We start from the raw sequence: 27,413 nt of genomic DNA, 5'->3' as shown, positions 1-27,413 counted from the left end.
GAGTGACCTTGTCCATAGCTGCTGGCAACACGGGAGGAGAGTCTCATTTTGGGATGAAAACTGGAATGTAGGAGTTCCAAAGTTAAACAGCAGTTTCAGGCTGGCTGTTATGGTCAGGGATGGAGGTAACGCATCGGTTTTCTAACACCGCGGTTTGAAATGTGGCATACTGATGTGGGTTAACCCCAGCCAGAAGCTAAGCACCACGCAGCTGCTCGCTCGCTGCCCACCCCTCCAGAGGGATGGGGAGGAAAATCAGAAAGGAATGTAAAACTCAAGGGTTGAGGTAAGAACAATTTAGTAATGAAAATAAAATAAAATGGATCATCATAATGGGAAGGCAGAAAAGAATACAAGTAATGCACAACACAATTTCTCACCACCTGCTGACCGATGCCCAGCCAGTCCTCGAGCAGCAATCGGCAGCCCCCGGCCAACCCCCCCAGTTCATACCCTGGCCATGACGGTCTGTGGGATGGAACATCCCTCTGGCTGGGTCGGGGCAGCTGTCCTGGCTGTGTCCCCTCCCAACTTCTTGTGCCCCTCCTCGCTGGCAGGGCCTGAGAAACTGAAATGTCCTTGACTTAGTATGAACATCACCTATCAACAACTAAAACATCAGCGCGTTATCAACATTGTCCTCACAGCAAATCCAAAGCACAGCACTGCACCAGTGAGTAAGAAGAAAATATCCCAGGTGAAACCAGGACGTATACACACTGGCCAGCTAAATACGACTAAAGACGACTAACAAAGGAGAAATGGTATCCTGACCTTTCTAATAACAGCTGTGAATTTGGAAGTCACTTCTACCCCTTCACATTCTTTAAATTGCTGGACTGTTGCTGAAGTGGGCATGGAGGGAAGAGGATTTTCAGTGTAGATCTACTACACCTCTCACATACAGATTACAGCTGTTAAGAACAGACAGACCATTTTTTCCAAGTTTTACAAAACATGTCCTTAGGCAGTAGTTTCAAAACCACTTAGTCATTTTGAATTTTACATTTCCTGAAAATGTTTGATTTCCTCCATGAGTATTTGATCCTTACCCACAGAAAACAAGAAAATGGGAAGAGTCTTGCAGTCTTTAATTCTTTCTCACCCACTTAACAAGGGATTTGGTAAGGACCATGTTACCAGAAACTGAATCAACCAATTAGTGAGACTATTTATCTCATGCTTCTACTGAAGAAGTAACATGGGACATTTGAGACTATTGAAAGAGCAGTAGAGTATGCAAACCAACAGGGTGTTTTGTAGACTGCAGCAGCTTTTGGGATAGAGCACAAAGATTTAAAAAAAGTCTCATTTAATTATTTCATCTCCCACCGTTGCGGTCACCTTCTATAAAGAACTGAGTAAAGGAAGATGAACTAGGAAAAGTAAAATAAAGCTTAATTAAGAAGGTATTTTTCTTTCTTTCCTACTCAGGTCCATGCATGTATCTTGTCCCTAGGATACAGCAGACATGCCATTTCCTTACTCTGCTGATTAGAGACACCATATTCCCTGAACAGATGTTGGAGGTATATTCTCAACCATTCATTTTTAAAACAGAATGACAGTCAGGTTTATAACGTTGAAGTAACAAGTATTCATGTAAACACAGCCTGTGTGCACATAGCCACTTTAATCAAAATGGCACTTCACACTTTTTCAAAACTAAAACTGTTCCAAAAGAGATCAACATGAAAAGCTTTGGATATGACACCAAAAAGGTAGTGGTAGGTAGAGCTGCAACAGGAACACTTTTTAGGCTACCACTGAAAACCTATGGAGGCCTGAAAGATGTGAGATCTAATTATATCTGAATACAGCTGAAAGAGTGGAGTGACTGATGAGCAGGCAGAAAATAGATTACCAAGCAGAATATCTGTAAATTATCAAAGGACTAACAAAAATCTACCCAACATATCTATGGCATGATATGAGGATGTACAGACCAGGAAATACCTAACCTGAGTATTTAAAGATGCCTATTGCAAATTGAATAAATAGTGCTTCTAATAAGCGGAATTTTCTGCGTGTTTACGCATGGACAGGCAACCAATTTAAAATTGCATTCTAGCAGATAATAACCAGGAGGAGAATTCATAATACAATGTATAAGGAACTGGCATATAAAGGGGACACATAGCTTTCCTCCTTTGGCTGTTAAAGCTCAGTGTGTATCATTTAATCAGCACGTAGTGTTATGTTTATCTATCCTACTGCTCTCACAAGGAAACTTGCATAACAAATGTATTATGAAGAGTGTCATAGCTTTATAATGTTGTGTCAGATTTGGAGTAGGCAGTAGGTGCCAGTAGGTGAGCAGCTGCACGTTGAAATACCATGAGTGGGTTGAGTCTCTAGTATTTGAAGTACCAGCAGCTCCACAGGGACAAATGTGCCTGCGATTCTGATTAAATTCTCATTATTTTCAGCATTATAGAAAAGGTTCTTCAACATTTCAAGTGGGTGTTAAATGCTTTCATGTGATGACCAGTCGCTGACCATAGCCCTGGGGCCTCTGGTATCATCTTGTGCCCATGCTTCCAGGGCGTCTGCTACTGTCACCTGCCTGTACTTTTCTACATTTTGTTTTATTGTAGGATTATAGGTAATTCATTGTACACTAAGGACATCTTGTCATTACTACCTATTAGTTCCAGAAATACATGTAACAGTAAGTGTTAGCACACAATCATACAACCCAAGCAAAAGCTAGCTGCTTGTTAGATAATGCCATTACAACCTAGCAAACTAAAACAAAACTCCAGTCCAGGCACAGCCTGATAAGTCCCGAGCTTAACACAAAGCCTGGGCTACAAGGCTCCATGTGCACAGTGTGTCCTCAACACTGAACAACTCAACTGCAGAACAGGGCTACATGCCTAGATGGCCAAACAGCATTTTAATGCTTTTGCCACTTTAAACCACCTTCCCAAAAGCCCCCAAACTCTCCATCTTTAATAGTAAGGACATGCTCAGTGTCTCTCAAACATTGCTAATAACCTTGCTGGGCACATTAAATGGAAAATGTCTGTAAATATGTTAAATATTAGAGCTGAGTATCACCCTTCACATAAGAAATAGAATAAAGCTATTTAGGGAGGGTATTTCCCTCTGACTCTTGCAGCATATAATTTGCATAACCAAGAGATGGCAGCAGTCCATCAACCATGTGCCTGAAGCGTTTATTTGAATATGATTGTGCATCTGTAAGCATGAAACCTCAATGTATGAACAACACTAAAAGACTAAAAACAATGGAATAACAATGGAGCAAGACCAATGATTATTATTCTATTGCTTTACAAAGGTCTGTGGAGATGAAATTCATTCACCAATAATTTGAATTATTTTTTACCCAGCTTATACAAAGAATAGAACATAGCAAGGTTTTTTTATTATTATTGTCTCATAGATGTATCTTCTCAAAACATGTTTCATAAGATAAAAAAATAGCCTAACTCCCCTTTCACCAAAACTTAAGAAACATCTCTCTCTAATATACAGTTCTGCGTAAAGCACTCTCTCAGCCTCTTCTCAGCAGCTGGAAAACTTCCATGGTAATAATCTTAAGGATGAAGGCATCTCTAAAAATTTAATTATGTTTTATATATACACACACACACACACACACACACAAAGACTGCTGATTGTCCCCTGCAGCCTGATGCTGATGGAAATTGGAGAAGTTCAGTACTCTCCAAAAGCCTTCAGTGTCCCTCATCATCAGGCTCACATGCATACAAGAGGTTTGTTAGGAGTGATAATTAACCTCTTTTACCACATTCAGTCCAATCCAATTTACTTTTAGATTCTATGAACACTGTACGGACTTCAGCACCCATCTTCAAACAATGCTACATGGGAGATTAGTAGCACAAATATATGGACACTATGAGGCCATTAGAAACCTGGGTAAAGGGCAGATGACAATGAACTGGACTGAAAAGGAAATTGCTGAACTGAGATGTTGCTGTTGGATGAGTTTTGAGAACAGCATTATTTAAATTAATGAGGAGGTTCCCAGCTGACTAAAGTTACCACTTCTGGTCCTTATTGCTAGAATTCATTTTTCTAAGAAAAAGGCCAGGTTCAAACAACATACATATTTCAGAAAAATACGTCATAAATAAGTTGCATAGTATCACTAAGGATGTTGCTATTTTTTTGCATCTAAATATTATTCTTGCTTTAAAATATCTGGGTTGGTTTTTTTCCTATCGCAACCCATTTTACTTTAGTCTCTCTCTAAATTCATTGATGTTACACTTAATCTAATACACAAGAGAATTGGTTTGTTCTCATAGAAAATACTGGACATAAGGGTTTTTTTAGTTTTGTTTGGTTTGGGGTTTTTTTAAATGTGACCTTGTTCTTCCATGATATCTCTGTCTCTACTGAAAATGTCTACCACTATTCCTTTCATTCCTAGTACTTCTAATTATAATAAAGATGACCTTTCGTAGAAGACCAGCAGGTGGATTCAGTTTTATTTAACAGCTTCAGAAATACTACGCAGCAGGAGTATCACCCAAAAAACAATTCAGTATTTTGTCAAAAGATACTAAGTGTAGGCGGTGACTAGAAACCAGAATACCAAGTATGTTTTTATTCTACCTTTTGTTCTAATATAACGTGTACATCTTAAAGTACAACAACCAGACTACATGAGACTACAGCTATCATGACAACGAGTCTCTAACTGATCATCTGTTTTTGTTTTTTCCTAAAGCATAAGGTTGCAGCATCAGCTTTCCCCTCTTTCTCACACAAATTAATCACGCTGCCTACAGCGAGCTGCAGTGTCACTGGAAGAATATCCATGACATTTCACATACTCGCTAGATCAAACCACTCCAAGGAACTGAACAAGTTCTCCAAAATACTGATTGGAAGCTAAGTTTTTCTGACTTGTTTCTATTTATGACCTTGGAGTCCCTATTCATTATTAGTTCAATACATTTTCAGAGGGTGACAAATGAAATCTCAAGAACTTATATTGCAAAGAATTTATAACAACATGTTTCTTGAATTGTTATTAACTCAACAGAAATCCTTATATAAATATGCTTTAAAAGACCGGACAAAATTAAGTATCATTCCTGGGGGTAAAATTAATTTCCTTTTTTTTCCTCTCTGAGATGATCAGTTCTTCCGGAGCTCCTCTTCCACCCACACTGTATGTGGTTGTATCAAAATCAATAATCTATTTATAGATAAAAGGAGATTTTTTTTCTCAGCAGTTGTTATATTTCTACCACTCTCTGTTGTATTTAGTATTCCTTTTAAGTTTGGGGTTTTTTTCCTCCAGATAGAAAACTTTAGATAACTACTTTGAAGATAATTCCCCTATCAAGCTGAAAACACAAGCGATAACTAAAGTTCAAAACTTTTTAATTTCTGACTTAGGGAAGATAGGATAGCTCACTTCTTCCGTTTGTTCCCAACACAGGGACCTCAGGGCTGTTCTGCAGCACTGCTGAGTAGCTCATTTTCTTTCTCTAGTTTCATATTTTCCGCCTGTAACTTTGCTTTGGATTCCTTTACCTGGTTCACATCCACAAGTTGCCCCACCAGTCTGCTGGCCAACAACAGGTTTCAATTTTTTCCGTTTCTGTGACGAAGACTTAATTAAGTTACCCGTTCCCAACACACCCATTTGTAACATGTGCCTGTGTGTTTTAACTGCTATATTGCCTACATGACTTAGGAATTGCTTTCCTAAATTTTTATAAAGAAAATATATAAAAACATGCCATAGTGGAATTTACACAACCCTTTAACAAATAAATTAATGACACCTTGTAAGCTGCATTTCAAAAGTTTTATTCAAAAGAGCAAAATCTCTCTATTCAAAAATGCTTAAGGGCAAAGGGCAGGACCACAGCAGAGTTTAGATACAAACTTTCCGGTTCAGATTTAAATTTCGGACTGAACCCTCCAAGGTACTTGTGTCACATCTTTTGTCACAAGGTGCTGGTGTCATTATCTGGGCTGTTTAAGGTATGTGGTGCTTTGATTTCTCTGAAGTTACTTCTGATTTACAACAATTTAAGGACCATCATGCATTTCAGGGCATGACTTGATAAAACTTAAGACCAATGGGGACTCAAATCCGTAGCAATACACACGTGCTTAATGCAGAGCACATACACAAACTTTGGCCTGCTGAAGAACTAAGCAGATGGAAAAGAAAGATGTTTTGATTGTGTTTCACATAGAAAAGCATCTTTTCATGATTCTTATCCATTTTAAGGTAAACATTTTGCTGAAAGAGCTTTAAGTACAGATCAGATTCCAAATTTTGAACTCATTTACCAAAAAGCAAAAGTACAGATTATGCCTCGAGTAAAACTGGATATTATCTTGAGTGAACACAAGCCAGTAAAAAGCATCATGTTGGAATTCTATGATACAATAGTTTTGGTGACAGAACTCAGAGGGGTAGAACCATCTGTGCTAGCCTGCACCACATCAAAATTAAGCTGAAGGAAATTTAAGCAAGGTCGAGTCATATTTGTCAAATTATGTTGACAAAAATTTTGCTTTGGCCCTGCTTTTATAACAACTATGATGCTATGCTATAGGAGACAGACACAGTCCATTCAGTTGCTAAACTAAGGTAGATTAAAAAGGCAACTAATACGATCTTGAGAAGTTTCTCTGATCACCTGTAAAGTGATTTCTCAGTTCCGTGAAGACAGAATGAAATGTTTCGGCATTAACACCTAGATCTCAGCTCCTCTGTCTTGCTTCGATGACAATGGACTAGGAATTATAAATTTGCACTACTATCTAATATTTAAATACTGCATTTGTTAACCAATAGTGCAGTGTTGACTTTAGCTTTCAAAGGCAGAAGCTACCTGCTGGCAGACACCTCCACAAGGCAAGTCCTATCAATGAAAAATGCAACTTGTAAAAGAGGTATACACTTTTTTTTTCTGGTGTGTGTTTTTGTGTAGGTGGTTTTGGTTTTTTTTTTACTTTTTTTCAGCCAAAATTAAATGCACCAGTTTCAGTATCTCTATACAGGAAGCTACTGCCTGGAAGCCACTTACAGTAAATCCCTGCACTTGTCTGATGTCTGCGCCTGTTACACCCCAGTGAAACCCACCATGTTCAATGAAAAAGAGCACGGTAGGATATATCTCTGTGAACAGACCCATACATCAGCTATTGTTGATCATGATAAACAATCATCTGCTGGTTAACAAAGCACACACTGAGCCCTATGGCTCAGTCTCTGCATGATTTAACATTTCACAGATAAACCCAACAGCCCACTCTACCCTGAGTAATGAGTCAGATCTTCCTAAACACTTCGTTGAAGTTTGTGTACAGTGATGTCTAGCTACATCAGAGGGAGGAGGTGTCTGCATTTCCTTTTTTTTTTTTTTTAAGCAAACACAACTGACAAAACTGTCAACTCTTTTTATTGTTTTCAAGTTATATAAACAGAATTAAGCTGCAGGGAGTTTATTAATAAAGGTCTACACAACAAAACCATTCACAATCTTCAAGGCAGGTTTTAATCTCCCAGAAAAAATCAATTTTATTTAGAATAAACTAGTAGAGAATGGAGATTACTCCAGGGAATTAGTCTTTAAAGTATGATGGAGAAATATAGATTTTCTTCTCTACAGGAGCATGATGTTGCAGTGCATATAAAATGCGCCATAACAATTACACAAAGTCTCCTTTCAAAATTCTGGGATTATTAACCCTATCTCTTTCTAGAAATAAGTACTTCTGATAAAAACAAGAAAAAGCATAATCAAAGAGACAAATACCTGGAAGAAAAAGCTTTAAGCCTGAATAAGTTCTACTGCACTTATGAACCACGCCACTAAATCCCAGGGGGTCAAAATATATTCTGTGTGCTGACTCCAGTGCCGAAGAGCTACCCTTGTGCCCTTGCTTTCCATATCTATAGCATCTCCAAACCATCACAAAGGGATGAACAGAGAGGGGGAAGTTATATTAATACAAGTTAAATGACCACCTGGAATACAGCTGCCGAGACCTTCACTCACAGAGGTGACACTTTGTCTTGAAGGCTGAACCTTTTTAAACAACCCAAAGAACACAAAATCTGCCAAGGGTTATACCTGTACCAGTCTGCAGCTGAGTGTGTCTTCATCAGCTACAGCAGAGAGAATAAAGCTGTTTTTACTGAACAAAGAATTTGCTGCATTTTCACTCCGATGTAGAAACTATGGGGTTTTTCACATTTATAGCTTGGAGAAATCAGAATGACTTGAAGTTCTGACACTCTGCATTTACTTTTTAACAGGGTCAGCATTTCACTTTTTACCTCTGGTTTGTATTTCCCTTAGCCAGATAAATGCAGACCTGAACTCTGCGCCTATTATTCCCACTGCAAAAATTTAAAGAACCTTTAGATTCACTGAGAAACAAACAGCACAAAGGCTGTGCTACTTACAAAACCACTTCTCCGCTCTTTACACTCTTACTGTCTGTGCTCCAAGATCTTCACAGAGTATCAGTTAAAGCCTTTTCCTAACACTTAATTAGGGAAAATTACAATTTGTGTTTTGCAAAAGCTACAGAGCCACAAGTGTAGAAACAGCTTACTGTCATGTCTGGTTAGAAGGAGTGTTTAGTGGCTATTGGAGTTCACTTACACTTTCAGAAAACATTTAGCTTGCTTTTATTAGACAAAGATGCAAACTAAAAACACAAGCCTGAATACTTCATGACTCTCAGAAATTGCTTTTTAGCAGTCACAGCCACTTTCAGCAAAAGGAGATCTCATATCTGAGCAAGGAGAAAAGTTCAGATCCAGAGCTGAGCTGAATCTTGTAACTTTCTTGTCTTTATTAAATTCAGATATATCCATGAATATTTAACAGTTAAACTTTTGCTATTACTGCACAAACATTCTTCCTGCCGAGAAGTTTTTATATTCTGGCTTTGTTTATACTTTAATTTGATTTTGCTCCAAAGCAGGCATTTTCTATTTTTGCAGATAAATTCAGTTTTCTAGTGGAGCTAACCTCTCCTCCATCTGTAGAAAGTACTTGTTGGTCATACTGACACAGGAGCTTTTGCATCAAGGTTACATCACTAATAATTAAGTTTATCATGGTGTAAATGACCTGCACTAGCATAAAATGAAGCTAATTAAGCTGACGTAGATGTGGCTTACATGGTTTGAAACCCAGTTCACGCAGGTGTTGCAAATTTGCATGGGAGGTTTGATCTGGTGTAACTATCACCGCGGGGGTTAGGGGGGAGTGGGAAGCTTGCATGGTTTTCACCAAAAGATACTGCAACATTGTGCTTCTGGATATGGATGCATGCATAGAGATCTGGGTAGCAGTTAACACTTCTTCCATGCACCTACACTTCTGAATGAAGTTGGTAGCTATGCAACAGCTCTGCTCTTAACCACACATCAGGGTCTCTGCTTACATTGTCGCCTTAGAGTTTCAACACCGGCTGCCTTCCGTCCTCTTCCTTCATCCCAACTCTCCTATTCTTTATTGTAGGAAATAACAACCCAGACAACGGCAATGTCTCTTTTCCTTATTGGTAAACATTCTCTGGGCACATCTGCTGTGATGATGATAAGGCAGAGGTCTGCTCTCAAATGGGAAAAACAGAATGTCAGTTTACATAATGGCCAGAAAACAAGAAAAAGAACCTATGTGCTCAAGTAGCAAGCCTGTTTCTATCTTGCTTCATTGTCTTAACAGGATTCTTATTGTGTTTATATTTAGAGACATGGGAAACTGTGCTAGCCGTGCTACCCATTGTTACTTAACCTCAAACAACCTATATAATATGCTGTCCATTAAGGAACCTGAATATAGACTCTAATCAAGGTGGCTAAACAAGATATAGGAAAATAAAGCTCAGCGCTTCCTCCTTGTTTGGGAAAAAACAAACAGGAAGGCTCCCTCTTAGACTCACCTCAGCAAGTAAAGGCGGGGGGAGTTTGTTTTTACAGGCTCACGGAAGATTTTAGCTCTGCCGTGCACCTGTTTGGCTTTTTCATCATTCACGCTGCCAACAAATGGATAGAAGCACTTCAGCAACTTATTTCCCAACTGGATAACTTTTTTCTTTTCTTTTTATGAACAGCGTTTATTAGAAAACTGTGTGGAAACCCGACATAACTAAGACAGCACTGACTGTGACTGACTCACCATCAGTAAGTTGCTTTTGATAACATGTTAGTGAGTTGTGCTTAGGTAGGCTTGCCTGAATGCACTATAACCAACAAAACATTATTATATAACTTGAATCCACATAACTGATGCTAAATTGAATATAACGTTCCTAATGAAAACAGAGCCTTGAGTGTCAAGAGTCAGTGATCCCAACTTATATACATCAGCATTGCAGAGGACTAACAGTGGCAACTGAGCCTGAAACTCTGAATGCAAAACCATTACACATGCAGAAAATATTTACAATGACTCCTAGTTAAAAAATTAACTTATTTAAACATCACGTTTCAGTCTTATTTTGTGTTCAGGAGCCACAATTTATGAGCCTTTCAAATGAGCCAAGGATGACAATCTTAAATCTTTCAAAGCTTTAAATTGACAAATTTATATAGACAGCTTTCACCTCTTTCTGGGGGGTTCTATCTTGTCATAATCATAACATTTGAGATTACTCAATAAGTATTGGGGTTTCCTATAGAAATGTTTAAACTTTGGATATTTAATTTAACTTAAAGTTGTAACAGTCCCTGGTGTACAGCAGAGAGAGAGGCTGCCATCAGAAAGCAGTACAATTTCTTTGGTTTATCGAAGGGATGTATGTAAGGCTGTGAAGATGACCTATCAGGTGTGCCACAGGCTACAGGACCTCACACCAGGAAAGCGTTTCTTTTAACAGGTAAAAGATTGAAGGCAAGGTTGCTCGGTCCTGTAGTAAACAGATTTCATTGGTAAGCATACTTCTTACTCTCCTGTCTTGTCACCCAGTCATCAAACATGAGATTGATGTAAAGATATGGAGAGTGAAAAGGCTGTAGTTCTTTCTTACCTCTCCTTTCATTTTCAAATACCCCTGGAATCCTCCTGTGCTCAGATTAACGGGAAAGCGGGAGGCATGCAAAAGGAACATCGGTCTCCAGGAGGAGCTCTGGGAAAAAGTGGTCCTGCACCTTCCTACTCCACATGCAAGGAGAGAACCTTTTCCTGTTACAGTTTCCTTTCTCTACTGCTCAGGTTTCATATGCATATCATACCCAGTACGCCTTGGATTCGGTGGTAGAGATGAAAACAAACTGATTTCTGGGGGAAAGCCAAAAAGGCTAGCCTCATTAGGAATGGCTGCAGTAGGATTTCAGTTTTAAAATTTTAATTTTAAAATCAGCCCTTCACTGTGGTTTCATTTATTTTAATTATTCTCACTGCTTTCTCCCCCACCCTTAGAGTCTCCCTTTATTTCAGGTGGTGGCACTGCTGCACCATTTGTGGTACTCAGTACAGATTCCTTTGCCAGATTTTAGAGTGTATCTTAACAGGTAATTAGAACAGTTTTCACCAGCTCATGCTGTCGGCTTTCCAGCTCCTGCATGATCCAAATGGCTCTCAGGGGATGTTACATTATGGTTGGTTTGTTATTGTTTGTTCCAGGCCAGTGCCACTAGACAAAAGCGTTATAAAACTGGTGAGAGGTATTAATCACAATTTCTTAGGTGTCTATGCCTGCAATGTCCCTATTCCCACCTTCCCATTTTTTTGCTTAGCTTTCATTTTATTCTGGGCCAATAAGGACGTGATGTACAGAGTACTTCACCATACAAAATCTCGGCAATTGGTAAGGTTAAATAAAAAAAGTCTGAGAGAAAAATAAGCGTTGCATTTCAGCGACTCCTCCTCTTTGTTAGGAACGATTAGCATCTGAGAGCTTCCTTGCAAACAGCCAAACTCCCACCAGCTTTGAGCATTTGAAGCCCCTAAACTCAACTGAAGCTTAACTACTTACCCATTGTGTGTCTCTGTATCTAACTTGACTTCAGCATACAATGCAGAATGCCCCCTGCTGTGCATCTCCAAAACAAGCCCCTTTGAAAATAGTGTTTATTTCAATTCAGTTAATCTTTATAATTTCGAAAATCAAATAGTTTTGCAATTCACTGAGATGTACCCCTAACCCTGTGTTAAGAGATAGATATTCAGTCATATAGGGGAAAGAAAATGAACAGAGTAAATATAACTGATCTGTTACATTTCTGATCATACTGATTCCAGATCCAGTGGGCTTTTAAACCCACTAATCGAGGGAATAATAAGTAATAATAACTTTAGTTTCTCTCCCTCCTGGGTCTTCAGTACAGTTCAGTGGCTATTAGGTATTATAAGAAAGAAGGCCTCCAATTGAAAATCTACCAACACAACTGAAAGTCCTCTAAAAATATGAAAAAAAAAGAGGAAACAACTCCTTTCGTGTGGTGGCTGAAGGCAACTGGACAGTCGTTAAATATGTTTTATAAAGAGGACTATGAGCCTGGTAGATTATTGACTGATTTAGCAATAATAACAACAAGCCTGAATTTACATAGTGCTTTACATCTTCAAAGTGCTGTGTAAACATTAACTAATTGATCTAGTAGGAAAAACAACTGCTTCTAGTGTAATATCAAGTATGTAGTCACAAGAGAACAAGTTATTAACTAAAGGAAGCAATTTATTTTAAAATCTATTATCATAAATTATACTGATCCTTTTTTTTCTCCATCTTTAAGTTATTCCCTCTGCAGTCTGATTATGCCTGGATTAATTTGCTCATGATTTCTGGAAATCTAGTAAGTGCAAACTTAATAGGAGGCTGATAGAAATGTCAGAGGTAATTGATGCTTTAATGGGCATGAAATCTGGAAAAGTACCAGTCGGAATAGATTCACAATGGCCTTTGTTAAAGCACTAGGGTGAAGGCTCACCATATTAGGCTCACTTCTTTAGCAAGTTTAGTAAATTGTGTACCATGAATATTCTCTGCTTCCTAAACTTAGAGGGACAAAAGATTTACCGAACCAATACAGCACTTCTCTCATTAACTCCACACATTGTACTATTACCTACCTCTTTTTTTTATCAGCATTTTTAGATGACAACACTTTCAACTGAATGGTTGCCTAGATAATTTTTTTTAAATGATAATAACTCGTTTGTATCATGCCGCATGAGGACAAAAGTATTATAGGAGTTGGGGCCATTCTTTTTTTTTTCTTCCCTACTTGGATTGATACAAAAGTTTCTGTTCCCATTCTTGGTTTGTCTATTCTTTTAAACATGGCCTGATCTGATCTCTGAATCAGGTAAATCCTATTAGTCCGTTTCAGTCATGAATACAAAGGAAGCATTCCATAATCAGTGTGCAAGAATCTAATCCAGGTCTGTTTCTTAATGGAATACACACACAATGATAACACAAATATTGTGTATTATCAGGAGGCAAAAATATCTCCATCTGTGAATGCTGCTAGGTGTAGATCCTGTGTTTATCACTTCAGTGTCTGAAAGCCTTTTTTTTAGGAGAAATAAAGTTGGAAGAACACTGGTGTGTCTGTTTACCACAACAGACGGTAACACTCCTGTCTGCAAAGTCCCTGCCATGTATTTAAAGTCAGCTCTCAAGTTCTTTTCCCTCTCTGTTAATACCATGAAGTTCTGGCTGCTGCACTCCACTACCCATACTCACATCAGCTCTTGTACTAGCCAATAAGTAAAAACCATTGTAATGCTGTCTGGCTTGTAAATGAGAAGAACAATAAGGAAAGTCTGAGCCTGACAGCCAGCAGTCCATGGTGATTACAGAGAAAAGGGACTGCATTTTTTACTCTCTTTTTGTTATTGTTATTAAGGTCAGTGTCATCCATCAAGATGCAGAGTTATTTCTGACACAGTTTCAAAGGTCAATTGGTCATGTGCAACGACAAAAGAGATTCATGGAATAATGTCCCCAAAAACTGGGGAATGTGCCTTTTCACTTTCTATTGTCATGCCCCTACTCATATTTCAATGCCAGAAATCAACAAAGAGAGACATTTGAAAATACCAGCTAAGTAAACAACGAGAAGAAACTGCAAGTAACTCATTGATGTGTAGTTTGAAAGCCATGGAAATTCTTCTAAGTTACCGTTCCCTTTATTCCAAATATTCAGTCAGGTTTTAGCCAGGAGAAATATTTCATTGGCCTCCCTGTGCTACAGAGTGGCAGACTTCTTAAAAAGGCTCCTGGTCCTGCTCCAGTGAAAGATTAATAGCAAAACTCCAAGTATAACCTCTCATGCTACGATTCATTTGGCTGGCACGCTACCATCTTTGTCCTTCCTTCTAGGAGTTTGCAGATGAATCTTCTCCTGAGTTTTAATTCAGGGGCAATCTTGGGCAAAGTCCGCAGAGGTTTCATCACCGTACCTGCCACATTTCCACAGTAAGAACTGCTGGAATCGGTAATAAATGGGTGAAGACTGAATCCAACAACCAGCAGGACACTGAATGAGAAATTCCACTTTTACCCTCTACTGTGCAATGGCTGCACAAATACAAAGCTGCAATACCTTCTGCTACCCTCATCCATCTCTCCTTGATGGGAGAGCAGGAATATCTGTGCTTCCCATGTACTAGAGCCAGGCAGAGGAGAATTCTCTACCAGCCATATGAAGCCTGTGCAAAAGGCTCCTAAACTCCTATACTCCACTCCTTTGCAACAAAGAAACCTGCTGGTTGGTTGTTTCTCAGTGAATAACTTTGGAAACAAGGACTCCTTCTCCTAATGAGTTACAAAGCCCAATTCCCTGGGAACACACGCAGCATGATTCAGAGCTACGATCTGTTTCCCTTTTGAACTGATCTATGTCATATATTATATGGGCTTCTCAGCATACAGGCCCGCACATCACTTTCCATAAATGAAATTATCTTTCTGAATTTATAGACAAAAATAAGCATGCAGCCAGGCGGTATGACTGTATTATCCACCTGTGGTGTGGATCAGTACCTTCAGTATTTCTTGTGCAGTTTAGCTCATTTCATTTGATAACAGCTTATTTGCAGGCCACGGATACCATGTGAGTGCTCCTGGCACTTATAGTAGCTACTGATCACTTAACTGCAATGTAGTACCACAGAGCGGTATGGAAATTATATGGTAAATAATTACCAAGGAAACAGTTGCATTTGTTTCATTTAATTTCACAGCTTTACAAAATTTGTCACATAGTACTTCATAGATTAGGCTTAAACAGGTCGCATGAGTAGCAAGAAAATTTTTAATATAAAAAGTTGCAGTGAATTTTTTTCTCACTTCTAATGTTTGCAATATAAAAACCAGAAAGCATATCTTGAAGGATGTGTTAGACCATTAACTTTGGAGTACAACAACTAAGAACAGAAATAAGTTTATACAGAAGGATTTGCTTGGATCTAGGAGGCACAAGACAGTTGCAATTTTTCCATTTGTGCTATAGCTTCATTCATAACCACAACGTGTCTTTACCCAGCCCTGTTCTACTGAACTAGAATAAATACTAAACTGATATCTTGAATCGATAATATTATTCAGTTTGACACATTCAGCTTAACAGGAATCAGTGACATATCCATTAGGTCAGTTGTTAACAGCCTGTTTAGTCCTGTTTTAGAGTCAATGACATACCGACAGACATATATATTGACAAAAGATCTCCCAAAAGTAAAAACATTCATTATTTAACTGTAGAATCAAAGCAGTCATTAAAAAACCGAGATTCTGAAAAGCTAGAGACATTTCTGTTTTATCTTTGTCAAAGGCTCACTCTATTACCCATTAGGGTGGGCAGGCCTTACTTTGTCAAACATTGCACGTCAGCCTGTCTTCCCCAACAAAACACTAACCTCTCTTTTGAGGAAAAATCCCATTTAAACACCCAGAGTCACAAGGGGGTTATTCTTCTGCATTCTCAGGGTTTGCCCTTCCTAGATAAAACCAGTACTGTAAACTCAGCAGGAGATTAAGACAAAGTTCCCAAAACCAAGGGCTCAGCTATTGTCCCTTCATAGCTCTCAAGTGTGGGCTTCAGATAAGGAACCTCGCAGCAATAATTTCTTTTTTCCTGCTTAGACAAACACACTGGGTTAATGTATTCAATGCACCAATAACATATAAGTTAATATATAAAACTCAAAAATTACTATAGAGCACCTTCAAATTCTCTCATCTATTTTCAGAGGTTTGGTAGTGATCACATATCAGAGTACAACATTTTAAAACACTGCTATAGTCTTTACAGTTATTCTTTCAACTCCCCTGTTACATTGAGATTCTTTCTATGAAAAACATTTAAAATATTACTTAAACAATTAGTTTTGCCTCTGCAAAGACAGAGATAACCTGCGCTACTAAGACACACTGAGCAACTGAGGTGCACAATTTCTTTTGTTTAACTCCTTGTCTTTTTATCTCTTGTAGACAAAGCTCTTCAGTGAAAGGACTCTGCTAAAATGCCAGGGATCTGCAGACAGGAATAGGACTTAACAGCCCTGGCCACCTCACCCGGGACCCACTCCCCTGCCCCTGGGTTTAAGTCCAGGCTTTCAGGCCTTGCCTGAACTATTTTGTAGGTATGTTTGCCTCCAGGCTTGCCTCCTGGCTGGACTTTGGACCTTCATGGAAGGCAGCTTGTTGGCTGCATGCATGCTTCAAATTTATGTTCTAGATTGTCTCTAAGTCCTGCCTTTTACCCACATCTCCTGGTTGGACTTTGGACCCATGCTGTAGCCTTGTCTCCAGTCCTGTCCCTGTCCAGTCTCCTTCTGTCCCTGACAGGGCTCCCTGGATGGGCCCTGGACCTGATTTATGGCTTGTCTTGCCTGGGGCTGTTGATGGACCCTGTTACCAGCTCCTGGCTCTGACGCCATGGTCAGACCCTGTAGGGCTGTGCCAGGATCAGTGAGGGCACTGTGGCCACAGCGGTCACCCTTGGCACACGGCTCATCTTCCCTTGAGCAGTAGCAGGGCCTTGCTGCTCCTTGACATAAACCAATAATCTATAAATGTACCTTAATGGGAGCAATAATGATTTAGTTTTCAATCCTGGAGAAAACTAAACCAGAAACATATAGAACTTACGTGGTTTTCTCCTTCATACAACTGAAGGTGAAATCAATTGTTCTGAAGTCTTGCTCAATCCTCTCAACAAAGTGCCTTCTGTTACAAGTGATTAAGACAGATTAGCTCACATAAATGTAGTTTTGTATGATGTGCTGTAATTACCATAAGCCATAAGTTTAACTAATTTTTCCCCAAAAAAAGGACAGTAGTCAGTTACAGCCTTGAAATTTCCATCCACTAATTGTTAAAACTCCTCCAGATGAAAATAAAGAGCTGGAAATTTTCAAGCCCAAAACCTTTCATCAAATATAGAAATTAACTGAAAAAAAGTCACTGAAAAAGAACCAGGCATTCAGGATGAAATTCTGTAACATATTGTAGGTCTCCTGTTACACAGGGTCCTTCCCCTTCCTCTCTGGTCACACAAGTTGAGAATGGCTGAGCAGTCATGTCCAAAGTTTACTTAGAAAAAGTAACACTCAGGTTTAACTAAGGTACATACATGACCACCTATAGGAGTTGATTCTATTGATGTGCGTAAAAAAGTGCATATGTTGTCAAGGGCAGAAGTGAACTTTCCTTGGAAAAAGAGTTAATTTTACCAGCTTCAAATACGCCAGCCATTACGTCTCAGCAGATGCAGATTTGTTTCTTTTCTTCGGAACAGCACATCTATGCTGCACAGAGTACTCTGATAATACGAGGATTTGCATTGTACGCAATTTGGAGGAGACAAATGAGAGTCAAGGGTCAATTTTTCAGTAACAAATGTCACATAGGACATATTTTTTACATTTATTAGAATGATTAGTTATGAACTAACTCAATACATCAGTATATATATATGTGTTGACATATAGGTACACTGGTTAGACATTTTTGTGAGTAAAAATGGTAGGCCTATACCCATCAGTGAAAATCTGAATTCCATTCATGTCAGTAGTCTAGGTCTGGCACCTAACTGTTCAACTCCAATGGGAGGAAAATCTTCCCATAAAAGTCACATTCTGCCCCATTACTCACTGTTGTAAAGTTAGTCACCCCACTGATTTTAATGGTGTTATTTTTTCGTTACATGACCACCTGAGAGCAGAATTTGCTACTATGTGACCTCAGTGTGTCACTCCATATTGACAGAGCTACACTGACTGTATGCCAAACATAAAATTGATTTTTAACATTGTTTTAAAGGCCTATAAGGTTGTGCATAATTTCATAAGTTGTCTATTAAACTGAATTGCTGACTCTAAGCTACGAATATCATTCAATTATATATCAAATATTGATCATACAAAAAATGCAGGCTAAAAGTGTGTGCAGCACTTGCTATATGTTTCTGTATACCAGACACAAAATGCACTGCTGGTCAAGGTTATGAAACTAAATGAACATACTTGTTTAAGGCTAAAGATCTCTCTTCCTGATAACTCTATCCTCACAGGCAAATGACAGTTTTGTATCACAGAAACACAGTTGTATTTTATTTTATTTTATTTCATTTTATTAGAAAGCACTTTGGAATATATTTGTATATGTGAATCCTTGTACATATGAATGCTGAATTATGACAAAATATGTCACACTGATAAATTATTTTCTTTGCAAGATACAGTATAGCTTTTACAGACTGATAGCAATTTAAGTAAAAAAGCACCTACATTTCAACTTAAAAGAGAAAATAGAGATGTGCTGAAAGAGAATTAGATAATCCCTGTAGTATTTAGCTGTCATTTTGTTAATGACATACATACACAGTCAAGATGACCATACATTCACACTCATAAATACTATCATTTTACAATGATTGCTATTCTATTGTGATGCAAAGACCACAAATAGTGTAACAGCATTCCAGACAAGTACAGATTTAACTGAAATTACAGGAAAGATTAGCAGAATAAACACTTCCAGCCTTTCCAGTCTGTCTTGCTAGGTTTATTTAAATAAGAGAAGATGGAGACACTAAAAACAAATGGAGAAGTCACAGGCCTGGCAGAATTCCCGTAATTGGACACTCCCTAAGATTTTCCAGTGTCCATTCAAATTTGCCTAAGCATCACTAGACGCCTGTTGTTTGGCTGATCTTTTGGACTACAGGTTCTGAGTTTACTATCCCTTATCAGCAATAGGCCCAGGAATCCCAAACCTGTTTGTTTCAAGTAAGTCTCCCAAACAGGTCCCTAAGAGCAACTGCCATTTGCAGTTCTAGAGAAAATAACATGTTACTCACATTTCTAAGCTCAGACTTTTCACCTTTCTTGAAACTTCCTTGGAGTTCATACTGAATCTTTGAGGAATCCTGATCTCTTATCTCTAAATTTTGACTGGTGATCAATGAAGGTTCAGTCCCATGTCTACTGTAGGTGCTCAGCCACACTTTAATTTGTCTGTGTTCCTCCCTTCCCTGTGTTTCATATCTCTGAGTTTCCCTTTGCTCAATTAACTCCCTAATAAATCTTAATGGGTGATTTGTACCCCCATCTAGTAATCCACACAGGGTACCAACTCTGTACCCATGTTAATTAAAGAACATTTCTGATACCTGTCTTCCTGCTTTGATATAAACAGTCCACTGTAACTGCTTGAGCTTAGGAAATGTTCTCATCTTTACCCATGATTTGGATTGCTGCAGGCAGTCATTTTCAGGGAAAGAGGGGTCACTGCTCTGCTTTCTGCTGTTGCTGGGTCTCTCATCAGACAGCACAACACTGCAGTACTGCACACTGGGCCAAATTGGTGCCAGCCCTGGGCCAGCAATCCCAGCCCAGAGCTGCACCAGGCAGTGAGTAGGCAGCACTTCTCTTCATGATGTCACAATGTGACAGAGTCCAGAGAATGGCCAGGTAAACATCAGACCCAAACCAGCCAACGTAGGGATGTCTGGGTAGCCAGAAAGAACTTCCTAGATTTCTGCTGATTTTTCCTTTCTTACTGATTATCTTCTCTAGCCTCGCTTACTTTCTCTACACAGGTCCTCATCCACAGCTGTTAAAATGCCCTTCCTTTATTTGTATGCCTTGCTCTGTTCCTTTCCCTTTACTTTAGACTGTGAAGACTCATGCTTCTAATGAAGCCCACCTACTTTTTCCCTCTCAAAAAATCCAGATTCTTTTCCTTGTCCTCAGATTGTTCCTTCAACCTGTATAACACCTGCCTTGCGTCTTTCTTACCTATTTGCTTTGTATGGTCCTTGGAGCATTTGAATTATGGTTGTGAGCATTATTATAATAATAAAAAATCAATAAAAATAATGATAAAAAATGTTTTAATTGCTTATAATAAAGTATTATTCCAACAGACCAAATGAAATGTTACCACCCTATGGTTGTGTTTCACTCCTAAAGAAGACCAGATCTTGGACAATGTGGATAAATGCAGAGCCAGTTTGCAATTACAAAAAAAGCTGTCAATAACACTCCACAACTGTCACTTTTATTACCTGACTCTCCCTCCCAGAACACTACCTCATTTGTAGCCATGGTAAGATGCCAAATTGCTTTATTTCCAAAGTGTATGACTACATTCTAAAAAAGCCTTTGTGTGCAATATATTCCACAGTGCTTAGTCTCATTAGTATTACCTCAGCATGCATGGATTCATGACCAGCATCCTTATTTCATATGGAGGCATCCTTTAAAGAAATTGAATGCTAAAGGGTCTATACATCAATGTTATGATGCTGTATTTTTCATGAAATCTGTAAATAAGGTCAACAGGATAGGAATATTCCAGATGACAGAATCCCTAATAGTTTTTGAGGAGCAGCCTGTTTCCCTCTAAAAAGTCAATTTGCTTTTGACCCATGCCTATTAAAAAGTGTGATTTGTATAGCAGAGGCAAAGCACAATTCCAGCAATTTTCATGGCTTTGGGTAAATATTGTTAGGATGATGTATGCAAGACTAGCTGCCCATAGCTAAAGAAGAAAGGTAATGAGGACTCTGGATCATTGTAAGTGGCATTGTTTGACTCTGTATTTTAGGTCTCAAACATGATGAATTCATAACTAAGATAGTATGGCAAGAGAGAATAAACAGCAGCGTTGGCCTTGTGAAAGCTGTAATTTAGAGAGCCAAGAATGCCATTTCTGTTGCTACACACAAAAATTTAAATAGCTTAAGTCTCTTTCAAGACTTTGGACCCAATCCTGATTCCCTGGGAATCACTGACTTCAGTGAATGGAAGGTCAGACTCTATTTCACAATAGAAGGATTTGTAGTTTCTCCTCCCTGCCCCTGTCAGCAGCTAATCAGAGCCCATTACAGAAAAAGGCATTGAGCTCAGGTCAAAGGTATGAATGGGAGCCCAGTCACTGCTGACTGAAAATCACTACAACTGGGCAACTGAGAAGTAAATTGCAGGGTGAAACTAGTTCCTGGTGGGCAGCTGTCCACTGCACAGAAATCACCACCATAACGAGAGTGGCAAAAAGGAGGAGAAACAAAAACTAATTGGAACAGAACACAGAAGTGTGAAATAGAGAAGCAGATACATAGGGAATCAAATGAAGCAGGCAAAACCAAGCAATAAAACCCACTGTAATTCATTGTAGTTTATGATGTAGTAGAGTTCTTGTTCATCTGTAATTCCAACATCCAACAGCAAGCAGATCAGATATTTAGGCCGGTATCATCATTCTCTGTCTAAACTAGAATACAGAAAACTACAAGAGGAAAACTAAATTAACATGAACAAAAGTAAATAGAATTACAGTGACCAGAAAAGAACAGAATTAGATGAGATTATAACAAGAAGGACATAGTTCCCCAATCCCTCGCACACCTGCTTTCTGTCCCGTTCTTACAAAGTTCCCTTCCTTCTGTCAGTCATGGATTTACATCCTGTAACTGTCCCCAAAGCCCAGGACACTGGAACACAGGCTAACAAAACATGGGTTAGCATTAATAACAAGAAAAGTTTGTGTTTCTGTTAATGAAGTCTCATTGTACTGATCAGTTAGTCCACAGCAACTTGAGAAGTGGTTTCTTTCAAGAGACAAGTGTCCAGCCAGTGGACACTGAATCTTAATCTTAATCTAAGTTTATTTACAGTTCCTTTTGGCAATTCTCAGTTTTCCTTTTTTTTTTTTGTCCTAGTCCAAAACCTCTTCTTCCTTAAAACTGAATTTAAGTCTTGTCTCTTTCTTCCAAGATTTTATCCCATGTCTCAGACTCTGTTAGCCCATCCAAAACTGTTTACGTTCCTTTTGTTCTGAGGTGCAGTCACATGTTCCAGGGACCATTCGGGTGGGGAACCCACCTGCTGGGTCTTGGAGCCAGTTTGCCTAGCATTTCCTTCCCACACCAAAGAAGCCACATAATCATTGTCACTTTCATGGCACCTATTTTACTGCAAAGGACTTTCCCTTTTAGAGAAACACCCTAAGTCCTTAATTGCTGTCTGCTAAAGACCACTTGTTTTGCAGGACTGATTAGCTTTGGAGTTTGTATAACCCTTTGGCAGAGGAAGATTTTTATATGAAATTGGTAGAATTTGTTTAACAGGATAAATCTCTCCCCTGTATCTTTGGCAGCAATATCTCATACCCGGCAGTGCAGTCAGATGAGTCTATTACGACCATCACCAGCAAATGAATGCAGTAGTCTAAGCCCAGTCCTCAGTACACTGCAGTGGAGAAAGCTACAGAGAGAATAGTTGACCTACAGAGAAACTTGGTGGCATTAGCAAAAGTGAGACACATTAGTGGCACCATTAAATCCCTCTGTTTTCAGAGGGTTTCAGGATTCCTCCTGTGACTTGTCACCCATCCCTGGTTCCTAAGAATCATGTAGGTCTCAGGTTTTCATCCATACCTACCATATACTAATTTAGTTATACAATCTTAGCCAGTCTGCTAAGTTCTTAGCTAGTTCTACAAAAGAGACGGCAATTTTAGGTAGGGCCTGAAGATATCATTCTATTTTCATTCTTGTATGATTACTGCTGCTGGTACACCAAAATTAAGCAATTTTCCTACATAACCTTTTCCTACCTAATCTTTCCACTGTGTGGGGTATGAGGTAGCTTCATATCCAAGAAGGCCATAAAAGTACCCATTCCATGACTGAGACCTGAACCCACCTCCCTGGACACTTTCTGCATTTTAGCATGTTGTGTAGTACCTCATTCAGCACATCGCAGTTTATGTTTATTACAGGAATATGGGAATTTGTCCTATTTAGGACACTACTTTCTGGACAGTCAAACAAGTGCCAGGCAGTTGTCTGGCAGCCCTTCCAGCTTTCATTACCTTCTGGGAGACATTAACTGTAGAGACAATGATAAAGGATAGTCTGTTTCTTGTTAATGCTTTTATTCATTCCTAAGTATCAATAGCAAAGGAATGCTGGCAAATGCAAGTTTACTCTTATAAGAGTTTTTGCTTTATTAATTTTCCCATGGAGTACAGGAATAACAAAGCAGTTACCTTCCAAAGTTATGGTGCTGAATAGAATCAGGAGTCCTGTATTCTACTATCAGCTCCTCTGCCATATTTTGGATAATTTTCTCAAAGAAAACTAAACAAAATCACTTCCCTGAGTCTCAGTGTGTGTTGAACAATCCTTTAGCACCTTTTAAATTTCATGGACATCTGCAGTTAAGGAGTACTAAATACTTCTATTATAAGTTGATTAGAACATGTCTGGGTGTCAGACTCCCAAGCTTTATTTTAAACAAAGCTTTGGATAAAAAGCAGTTACACAATTATTAAAGTCAAGTGGAATTCTTTTAAAAAGCTTAATGTCTGATGGAGATGACTGGGTATTCAGCATTTTATCTGTAATCCAGTAAAATAAGAAAAGTAGTTAGTTTATATGGCCTTTTATGTTCTAACACCCCCCCCCCCCCCAACATTCAAAAGTCTTATCCTGACAGTAGTCCAGTCTTTCTTGGCATTAGATTTCCTAATGTATCTCTTGGAGCCCTTCCAAAAAAGAAAAGAAGGGGAGAGGGAGAGAAAGAGAGGAGAGGGAAGAGAGAGAGAAGAAAGAAAGAGCGAAAGAAAATTTGATTTATGAGGGGCTTTTTATTGTTGTTTTAATCACTTCTTTCTAAAATAATACACTATGAACTACAGCATTTTAGTGGTGAATGCTGAAATATTATAAGCAGTTCAAATGGCTGTGGACTCTTCCCATCTGTCATGAACTGCAACTGAGCTCTGTAACAGAAAAGTGATATTAGTTTCAAACTAAAAATAAATCATCAAGCCAAGTCTGTATCTCTAATCCTACCTACACTGCCCTACCAGTGACCTTCCCATGGCCAGGACAAATCATATTCTATGGGGAATTCATAAATCCATTCTTCATGCTAGCTCATTTTGGGTCTCCTTGTGGGGGAAAAAAAAATAAAATAAAAAGAGTATCTCGGATACCTCATACTGAACCCACCACATTCGTGTTTCAGACTTTGGCAACGTTAAGCTTCTCTCCATCACAGTCCAGTCAGACTACTTTCATATTTAAACTTATATGAACTTATCTTCTAGGAGTTTATAAGGGCTAAGACAATAGGAGCTAATGTCTGTCCCTGAAGCATTCATGTAAACAGAGGGAAAAATAAAACATTTTTGTAAAAGAGGGAAAAATAATGCAATCTCACTCCAGATGTGGATAACAAAGAGGGAGATAGCCTTTCACAGGTAAAAGAGTAAGTGCAAAGAAAACTTCTGCATATGTTCAGCATCTTCTTCCAAGGCTTAAGCAGGTGCACTTACAGGAATAGTAAAATTCACCGAATACTGTTACATGAGGCAAGATCAAAGCTGCCTCTCTGTTCCGCACAATTGATTCGGGCCAGGCTAGATTCATTTTGGAAGTTAGACTCATCCTGCTATAATCTTTGTGCCAAATGACATCCATTATGTATAATCTTCATTCATAAATGAAAACGGTCTGATTAGTTCATGTTACTTGTTTGAAAAAGACAGCACTAAACAAACCTAGGACTTGGAACCTATTGGTAGAAGAAAACAACAACTTCCTTCTTATTTTAAGAAAATCTCATCAATGGTCCAGAAAAGGGAAGTGAAAAAATGTTCCGCACAGCAGGGTATCACACGAAAACAAAGTATTTCTGCTATACTGCCTTGCTTTAGGACATGATCTTTAGAGTGGGAAACAACTAAAGTTTCTCACAGACGACAACTAAAATCACAGATATACAGAATATCTGGAAAAAACAGGCTTAAGGTACCTATTGTGCCTGAAAACAGAAGTGTCCAAAAGTACAGGCCTTTTAAAAAAAAAAATCTTGCTGTGACAAGGCCCAAGGTCAGACAAGATGTTTATGTTTGAATCTGGGAAAGAACTCAGGCTTCACAGATCCACATCTTAAACAAGTGATGTGCCTTTGCTTCTTCTGAAAATGCTAATGTTCATATGCAATTTGCTAGTGTGCACCTATGTCCATACATATCTGTGGGAGCAAATTTAGAGGTTGCTTTCCCAAAGCTAACTCACGAATCCAAACTTATAAGAAAGTCTCCACACAAAAGATATGTTTCTGAATATAAAGAATCACAATTTCTAATCAGTTTCATTGATGTTCAGTGTTTCTGGTTACCATAGTAACCGGCACACACAATAAATGGTGTTTTGTTTAATCAGTCATGAGAAAGAAGTCTGGGCATGATGAATCAGACTGAATCAGAAACAGTCTCCTTTACTACCCTAATCAAAATAACTTCAGTGTAACTATAGGACAATTAAAATCAGCAAGACAGGATCAGGCCATGAAATTCAGATCTCAGTCCTGTTTTCAAACACCCCTCTCAGGAACTCAGATGAAAGTTTTACTTCTATTTCAAAGACAGGAGTTCATGTAGGATAAGATGTAGTTCAAGGTTCAGATTTTATCTCGCTTGTACTGTAGGTAGTTTGCCAGAGACACCAGTCCACCAGAGACAATAGACGTTCAGAGCCAAAAACCTTAAAATAATTTCAGGCTTACATACTAACTGGAAAAAATAAATAAGATAATAATTCTTCAATGCAAAATAGGGAAAATGTTCCAGACTTAACAACAATGCAAATAAAATCTCTTTACTCCCAGTTAATGCTTTGTCAAGTCATTGATGGCTACAGTCTGCTTTGCACCAGTGGAAAAGAAATCTAATTAATATATAGTTATACATTTTTAAAGAGAAAAACAAAACCCATGTAAATGAAAGGGCATTAAGGAAGCCATTCTTAGAAAACGAATATAAAAGTGTCATTCACGTGGCTGGCCCTAAACCAACTGTAGACCTGAAAAGGATTACCTTTGATGTATAAAGATCAAAAAACCCATTTTTTCAGGTAATAAGATCTCTCTCAGATGGATTTCAGTAATATGAACATGTTTTCCATAGCATGGTAATAAAAATAAAGCAACGCAATAAAACTACAGCTAGGACTAAGCCAGTCACTCTTGAATTCTTAGTGGAAGGTCAAACAAACTTAGAGTTGGTGTTTACATTTTTTAATGTAACAGCTATACATAATGAAAAATTATAAAATCAATATGAGTAATAAGACTTGAAATAATTTTGTGGCTGTGGTGACATCATAGCAAGCTTGATCTAGTGGCCTGTGATGTAACCAGAACTGTGACATTTTTTTCCAGAACGTCAGTTTTTAAAGGAGCTTTGGGAATGTGGGTGGAGAAGGGTTATAACGTAAAACTTTCTATCTGTTTCCAATTCCTGCTCAGCCTTTATGCACTTTATTCCCTTGTCTTTTTAACTGTATGATGTCTTTCTCAGATCTTCCCTCCTGAAGGCACTAAAAACCCAGTCTGCACATTATCACAGCTATTGCTTTCATCACACTTTTGCAAGTAACTAATTTTTTTTCAAAACAAAAATACCTTGGGTTTGTTTGTTTTTTTTTAATTGGGTATTTGATCATAGGATTTCAAAGTACTGCTAATTTCAATATATTAGAGAATGTCTCATTGCAAACATTTTATACATAGGTAAGGTAAAAACAAAGGCTCAGTGTGAGACAGTGGTAGGAATAAGACCCTGTGATTCTGACAGTGAGAACCCTTTCTACCCATTGTGTAGAATCTTCCATAGCAGTTTATGAACTTCTAGGGCTCTCCTGTTCAAGGCAGGGCAAGTGGAAGTGAGTGCTATCAAATGCCATGCCAAAGCCAAGGACCAAGGAGAAATATAAGAGCAGAAAAAATGATTCTGACTATCAAATTCACTTTCCTAGTGGATGGCACCTTAGTAACACAGCACATCGAACTACTTCATTTTAACCTATTTGTGACAGGTTGATTCCAGTTAGAAGCTATGTATTATGAAAGACTATGCTCAGCCAGAAAAAATGCCAAACATTTGTT

This window comes from Falco biarmicus, chromosome 8, assembly GCF_023638135.1.
Source record: "Falco biarmicus isolate bFalBia1 chromosome 8, bFalBia1.pri, whole genome shotgun sequence".
NCBI classification, from domain to species: Eukaryota; Metazoa; Chordata; class Aves; order Falconiformes; family Falconidae; genus Falco; species Falco biarmicus.
The sequence above is the reverse complement of the archived record's forward strand: the minus strand, read 5'-3'. Positions refer to the sequence as shown.